Source organism: Labeo rohita, unplaced genomic scaffold (genome assembly GCF_022985175.1).
Source record: "Labeo rohita strain BAU-BD-2019 unplaced genomic scaffold, IGBB_LRoh.1.0 scaffold_655, whole genome shotgun sequence".
In the NCBI taxonomy this organism is placed as follows: domain Eukaryota; kingdom Metazoa; phylum Chordata; class Actinopteri; order Cypriniformes; family Cyprinidae; genus Labeo; species Labeo rohita.
In genome coordinates, this window is record NW_026129585.1 from 1 (window position 1) to 6,026 (window position 6,026).

At 45.2% G+C, this 6,026-nt stretch overlaps 11 non-coding genes and 2 pseudogenes across 11 annotated transcripts; all 13 read right to left on the reverse strand.

The window, feature by feature from the left end:
- Positions 1-2,221: 2,221 nt before the first annotated feature.
- On the reverse strand, positions 2,222-2,340 carry LOC127161452 (5S ribosomal RNA). Its single transcript, XR_007827054.1, has one exon. It is a non-coding gene; the product is annotated as a 5S ribosomal RNA (ribosomal RNA).
- A 151-nt stretch (positions 2,341-2,491) lies between these two features.
- On the reverse strand, positions 2,492-2,610 carry LOC127161461 (uncharacterized; annotated as a pseudogene).
- Positions 2,611-2,684: 74 nt separating this feature from the next.
- Positions 2,685-2,803, reverse strand: LOC127161457 (5S ribosomal RNA). The gene has a single exon (XR_007827059.1). It is a non-coding gene; the product is annotated as a 5S ribosomal RNA (ribosomal RNA).
- Positions 2,804-2,892: 89 nt separating this feature from the next.
- Positions 2,893-3,014, reverse strand: LOC127161455 (5S ribosomal RNA). Its single transcript, XR_007827057.1, has one exon. It is a non-coding gene; the product is annotated as a 5S ribosomal RNA (ribosomal RNA).
- Positions 3,015-3,105: 91 nt separating this feature from the next.
- On the reverse strand, positions 3,106-3,224 carry LOC127161464 (5S ribosomal RNA). Its single transcript, XR_007827063.1, has one exon. It is a non-coding gene; the product is annotated as a 5S ribosomal RNA (ribosomal RNA).
- Positions 3,225-3,301: 77 nt separating this feature from the next.
- On the reverse strand, positions 3,302-3,420 carry LOC127161468 (5S ribosomal RNA). The gene has a single exon (XR_007827064.1). It is a non-coding gene; the product is annotated as a 5S ribosomal RNA (ribosomal RNA).
- A 567-nt stretch (positions 3,421-3,987) lies between these two features.
- LOC127161469 (5S ribosomal RNA) lies at positions 3,988-4,106 on the reverse strand. The gene has a single exon (XR_007827065.1). It is a non-coding gene; the product is annotated as a 5S ribosomal RNA (ribosomal RNA).
- Positions 4,107-4,180: 74 nt separating this feature from the next.
- Positions 4,181-4,299, reverse strand: LOC127161460 (5S ribosomal RNA). The gene has a single exon (XR_007827062.1). It is a non-coding gene; the product is annotated as a 5S ribosomal RNA (ribosomal RNA).
- A 145-nt stretch (positions 4,300-4,444) lies between these two features.
- LOC127161465 (uncharacterized) lies at positions 4,445-4,567 on the reverse strand (annotated as a pseudogene).
- Positions 4,568-4,641: 74 nt separating this feature from the next.
- LOC127161442 (5S ribosomal RNA) lies at positions 4,642-4,760 on the reverse strand. The gene has a single exon (XR_007827044.1). It is a non-coding gene; the product is annotated as a 5S ribosomal RNA (ribosomal RNA).
- Positions 4,761-4,856: 96 nt separating this feature from the next.
- On the reverse strand, positions 4,857-4,975 carry LOC127161443 (5S ribosomal RNA). Its single transcript, XR_007827045.1, has one exon. It is a non-coding gene; the product is annotated as a 5S ribosomal RNA (ribosomal RNA).
- Positions 4,976-5,086: 111 nt separating this feature from the next.
- Positions 5,087-5,205, reverse strand: LOC127161444 (5S ribosomal RNA). Its single transcript, XR_007827046.1, has one exon. It is a non-coding gene; the product is annotated as a 5S ribosomal RNA (ribosomal RNA).
- Positions 5,206-5,286: 81 nt separating this feature from the next.
- On the reverse strand, positions 5,287-5,405 carry LOC127161445 (5S ribosomal RNA). Its single transcript, XR_007827047.1, has one exon. It is a non-coding gene; the product is annotated as a 5S ribosomal RNA (ribosomal RNA).
- Between the last annotated feature and the right edge of the window lie 621 nt (positions 5,406-6,026).

The following is a 6,026-nucleotide window of genomic DNA, read 5'->3' on the forward strand; positions in this document are numbered from 1 at the left end:
TTTCTTACCATATTTATACTAAAATGCTTGATTTGATCTTTCATTTCTTACACTCTCCCTATTTTGATAAATTTCAATCTACCATCCCTCTATACTCATCCCTATCCTCTACGTTTCTCTAGTTAATATATCCTTCATCTGTCTCATATTCTTCCTCTTCAATATACCCTGCATTCAATATCATCCCTCCTCCTACCCTCCTCGCTCCCTATCTTGATCCTGAACCTAACACTATCGTGATCACTTTCTTCCTTTACTAACACTGAATCTATTCTACTCTGTTTTAATATGTCTTCCTTTAACTGCCTCCTAGTAAATTCCCTTTTTTCTGGGTTTTCATACCTCCACACATCTATCAACCCCTTTCCTCTTATTATCTCTATCAACATTCCCCTCGATTTCTCCCATCTAAATGTTACCCCCTTACCGACATCTAGTCTACTACATTTTATATTGAAATCTCCCACTATAATACATTTCCCAAACACTAGCCCTTTTAATTCTTCCAGAATTTCCCTCTTGTCCACTTCTATATTTGGAACATATATATTTATTAATCTAAAATGCACATCTCTATATATAAATTCAACTACCAAAATCCTCCCCCTCTGATCTTTATACACTTCTCTTATATCTTCTACGCTATCTTTTTTAAATAATATTGCCACACCTCTCGCATTTTTTGCTCCATTGTTATAATATATGTCCCCTTTCCACTCTTCTCTCATCTCTCTTACTTTATCCTCTTCCCAATTTGTCTCCTGTATACAAATTATATCACTCCTATATGTAAATAATAACTCTTTCATCTTGCGTTTATCCCTTAACCCATTTATGTTTATAGACGTTACAGTGGCCATGAGAGTAACCAAAAGGAAAAGAGAGTTGCACATATAATTAAATAAAACACTTAAACAGATGTCACATACCCGATCTTGGTTCTTTTATCTGTTCAGTCTGTTCTCTGTCCATCTCAGACTTCCTCTTTGTACTCAGTCTTATGATTTTTGTTTTCAGTCCTTCTCCTTTTCTGCCCTCTGTCTCTTTTCCACCTCTACTTTCCGTCAGTTCTTTTACAGTCGCTCCTTTGTCTTGCTCTTTGGGCCTTTCTTTCCCATTATTTCCTCCTTTCTCCTCCCCTTCCTCGCTCTCCTCTGAGCGCTCCATCTCCTCTTCCCCATCATCCTCTTCGCCAATACTTTCAGCTCCATCTTTCCACTCCGTTTTGCTGCTTCTTTTATCATCCTCAGCTCCATCTTTCCCTCCGCTGCTCACATCACCCATCATCTCCGCCCCTCGCTCCTGTATCAAACCCCCATTCCTCCTTTCCCCAACTTCTTGTTCGTCCACTTGCCTTCCCTCTGATCCCATCCATTCCTCACAATCTCTAGCATAGTGTCTTCCTCCACCACACCTGAAGCACTTTAATTCAGGGCACTCTCTGAATATGTGCCCTGGCTTGATACAAAGTCTGCATACACGCACTTGTCTGTCATGGATGACACGAAAATATTCGGTGCCTCTCAGAGTCTCAAATTTTGTGGAGTATGGAAGTGAACATACCTGTTCCGTAAAGCGAACTTTTAAGAACCGTGTACCATCAGCTGTATTTGTACCAGGCCACACCCGACGTTTTATTGGTGAAAGTGGTCTTACTCCCCACTCTTGCAACTTAGAGAGTATCTTCTCATCTTCTAAGTACACCGGCAAGTTGATAAAAGACACCACCATGTCATTATTAATAATGTCCCTGGCATGCACCATCACTCCTTGTACTCTCAATCCATCCATTAGTTTCATCTTTGCCTCTTCGTTGTTCATTGTGAGTTCATAAATCCTTTCACCTCTCACTCTGCAACCAATCACCTCTCCACACTCCTTCTTGACTCCTTTTAGCAAATCCATCATTGAAATCTTTCCCGTTCCTTCTAGCTCCACCTCTACAGTCAGGTCTTTGCTATACTTCTCTTTGGATCTTCCTTGCAATTCTCTGTTGTTTTCTCCTTTCTCCTTCTGTAGATCTCCTGTTACTTTACTTGTTTCCTGTTGTTTTTGGATCACTGTTTGTTTGTCCTCACTTCTTCCTTGCTCTCCCTCTTTATTCTTACCATTGCTAGTTTCTGCCATTGTTGCTTGCTCTGTTTCTTTATCTGCAGCCATTGCGTGCGTCTGCATCATATTTCAAGCAGAAAAAGTTCAGAAGTACAGTAGTGAAGAAAAAAGCTTACAGCACCTGGTATTCCCAGGCGGTCTCCCATCCAAGTACTAACCAGGCCCGACCCTGCTTAGCTTCCGAGATCAGACGAGATCGGGCGCGCTCAGGGTGGTATGGCCGTAAGCGAGGGCTGCTGTGAAAAGAGGGCTATTTAAAAAAAGCCAGTGTATCAGTACTGTAGTGAAGAAAAAATCAGTACTGTAGTGAAGAAAAAAAGCTTCAGCACCTGGTACCAGTGTATCAGATCAGTAGTGAAGAAAAAAAAAAGTGAAGAAAAAGCAGCACCACCTGGTATTCCCAGGCGGTCTCCCATCCAAGTACTAACCAGGCCCGACCCTGCTTAGCTTCCGAGATCAGACGAGATCGGGCGCGCTCAGGGTGGTATGGCCGTAAGCGAGGACTGCTGTGAAAAGTGGGCTATTTAAAACTCAGCCAGTGTATCAGATCAGTAGTGAAGAAAAAAGCCAAAAGCTTACAGCACCTGGTATTCCCAGGCGGTCTCCCATCCAAGTACTAACCAGGCCCGACCCTGCTTAGCTTCCGAGATCAGACGAGATCGGGCGCGCTCAGGGTGGTATGGCCGGTGGTATGGCCGTGAGGAGAGGGCTGCTGTGAAAAGTGGGCTATTTAAAATTCAGCCAGTGTATCAGATCAGTAGTGAAGAAAAAAAGCCAAAAAGCTTACAGCACCTGGTGGTATTCCCAGGCGGTCTCCCATCCAAGTACTAACCAGGCCCGACCCTGCTTAGCTTCCGAGATCAGACGAGATCGGGCGCGCTCAGGGTGGTATGGCCGTAAGCGAGGACTGCTGTGAAAAGTGGGCTATTTAAAATTCAGCCAGTGTATCAGATCAGTAGTGAAGAAAAAAAAAGTGTAAAGTAGTGAAGAAAAAGCTTACAGCACCTGGTATTCCCAGGCGGTCTCCCATCCAAGTACTAACCAGGCCCGACCCTGCTTAGCTTCCGAGATCAGACGAGATCGGGCGCGCTCAGGGTGGTATGGCCGTAAGCGAGGACTGCTGTGAAAAGTGGGCTATTTAAAAATTCAGCCAGTGTATCAGATCAGTAGTGAAGAAAAAAAGCCAAAAAGCTTACAGCACCTGGTATTCCCAGGCGGTCTCCCATCCAAGTACTAACCAGGCCCGACCCTGCTTAGCTTCCGAGATCAGACGAGATCGGGCGCGCTCAGGGTGGTATGGCCGTAAGCGAGGGCTGCTGTGAAAAGAGGGCTATTTAAAATTCAGCCAGTGTATCAGTACTGTATCAGTACAGTAGTGAAGAAAAAAAAAAAGAAATTCCCAGGCGCTCCCATCCAAGTACTAACCAGGCCCGACCTGCTTCCGAGATCAGACCAAGTATCGGGCGCCCAGGGTGGTATGGCCGTAGCAGGGCCTGTGAAAAGTGGGCTATTTAAAATTCAGCCAGTGTATCAGTACAGTAGTGAAGAAAAAAAGCTTAAAGCACAGCACCTGGTATTCCCAGGCGGTAGTGATCCAAGTACTAACCAGGCCCGACCCTGCTTAGCTTCCGAGATCAGACGAGATCGGGCGCTCCAGTCAGGCCGTAAGCGAGGTGCTGTGAGATTTAAAATTCAGCCAGGTATCAGTCCAGGGTGGTGATGGCCGTAAAATCCAAGTACTAACCAGGCCCGACCCTGCTTAGCTTCCGAGATCAGACGAGATCGGGCGCTGTGATGGCCGTGTAAGAAGGAAAAAAAGAGGGCTATTTAAAATTCAGCCAGTGTATCAGATCAGTAGTGAAGAAAAAAGCCAAAAGCTTACAGCACCTGGTATTCCCAGGCGGTCTCCCATCCAAGTACTAACCAGGCCCGACCCTGCTTAGCTTCCGAGATCAGACGAGATCGGGCGCGCTCAGGGTGGTATGGCCGTAAGCGAGAGCTGCTGTGAAAAGAGGGCTATTTAAAATTCAGCCAGTGTATCAGATTAGTAGTGAAGAAAAAAGCCAACAGCTTACAGCACCTGGTATTCCCAGGCGGTCTCCCATCCAAGTACTAACCAGGCCCGACCCTGCTTAGCTTCCGAGATCAGACGAGATCGGGCGCGCTCAGGGTGGTATGGGTGGTATCAAGCGAGGGTGGTATGGCTGGCCGTGAAAAGCCTGCTGTGGGCTATTTAAAATTCAGCCAGTGTATCAGTATCAGTAGTGAAGAAAAAAAGCTTATCAGGCAGTAGTGAAGAAAAGCCAGTGTATCAGTAGTAGTGAAGAAAAAAAAAGCACAGCACCTGGTATTCCCAGGCGGTCTCCCATCCAAGTACTAACCAGGCCCGACCCTGCTTAGCTTCCGAGATCAGAGATCAGAGATCGGGCGCGCTCAGGGTGGTATGGCCGTAAGCGAGGACTGCTGTGAAAAGTGGGCTATTTAAAACTCAGCCAGTGTATCAGATCAGTAGTGAAGAAAAAAGCCAAAAGCTTACAGCACCTGGTATTCCCAGGCGGTCTCCCATCCAAGTACTAACCAGGCCCGACCCTGCTTAGCTTCCGAGATCAGACGAGATCGGGCGCGCTCAGGGTGGTATGGCCGTAAGCGAGGGCTGCTGTGAAAAGAGGGCTATTTAAAATTCAGCCAGTGTATCAGCCAGTGTGAAGAAGATTTAAGTAGTGTGTATCAGAAGAGAAGCCAAAAGCTTACAGCACCTGGTATTCCCAGGCGGTCTCCCATCCAAGTACTAACCAGGCCCGACCCTGCTTAGCTTCCGAGATCAGACGAGATCGGGCGCGCTCAGGGTGGTATGGCCGTAAGCGAGGGCTGCTGTGAAAAGAGGGCTGCTTTAAAAAAGGCTATTTAGTGTATCAGTACTGTAGTGAAGTAAAAAAGCAGCCAGTGTATCAGTGTATCAGTAGTAGTGAAGAAAAGCTTACAGCACCTGGTATTCCCAGGCGGTCTCCCATCCAAGTACTAACCAGGCCCGACCCTGCTTAGCTTCCGAGATCAGACGAGATCGGGCGCGCTCAGGGTGGTATGGCCGTAAGCGAGGACTGCTGTGAAAAGAGGGCTATTTAAAATTCAGCCAGTGTATCAGTACAGTAGTGAAGAAAACAGTAGTGAAGAAAAAGCTTACAGCACCTGGTATTCCCAGGCGGTCTCCCATCCAAGTACTAACCAGGCCCGACCCTGCTTAGCTTCCGAGATCAGACGAGATCGGGCGCGCTCAGGGTGGTATGGCCGTAAGCGAGAGCTGCTGTGAAAAGAGGGCTATTTAAAACTCAGCCAGTGTATCAGATCAGTAGTGAAGAAAAAAGCCAAAAGCTTACAGCACCTGGTATTCCCAGGCGGTCTCCCATCCAAGTACTAACCAGGCCCGACCCTGCTTAGCTTCCGAGATATATGTCCTCTATCACTGCAGTCAAATACTGTTTAAATAAACTACATAATACCAATTCTTTTTTCTTCAATTTCATTATATTCCTTCGCCTCCAAATCGTGTATCTTGCTACTGTTAACCATAAATTTAGGACATACACATTTTTGGCTTTTCCATTGAAACCAAATAAAAATATAGTTTCCCATTCCTCTAACCAATTATTCTGATCACTTAAAAAACCCTTCATCATTTCCTTTATCATCTTCATAAAATTGTTTAGTTTTTTACATTTTAAAAACAAATGTAACACTCCTTCCTCTTTTTCCATACATAATTTACATTTTGCATCTTGTGTGATCCCAATTTTTTTTAATATCATTTCAGTCATTAACACATTGTGCCTCATCAAGTAATCAAAATTTTCTAACATGGGACTTTTAAATCTCCATCTTACATTTTTCCAAATCTTTGTTGCGTCTAAATCACAAAA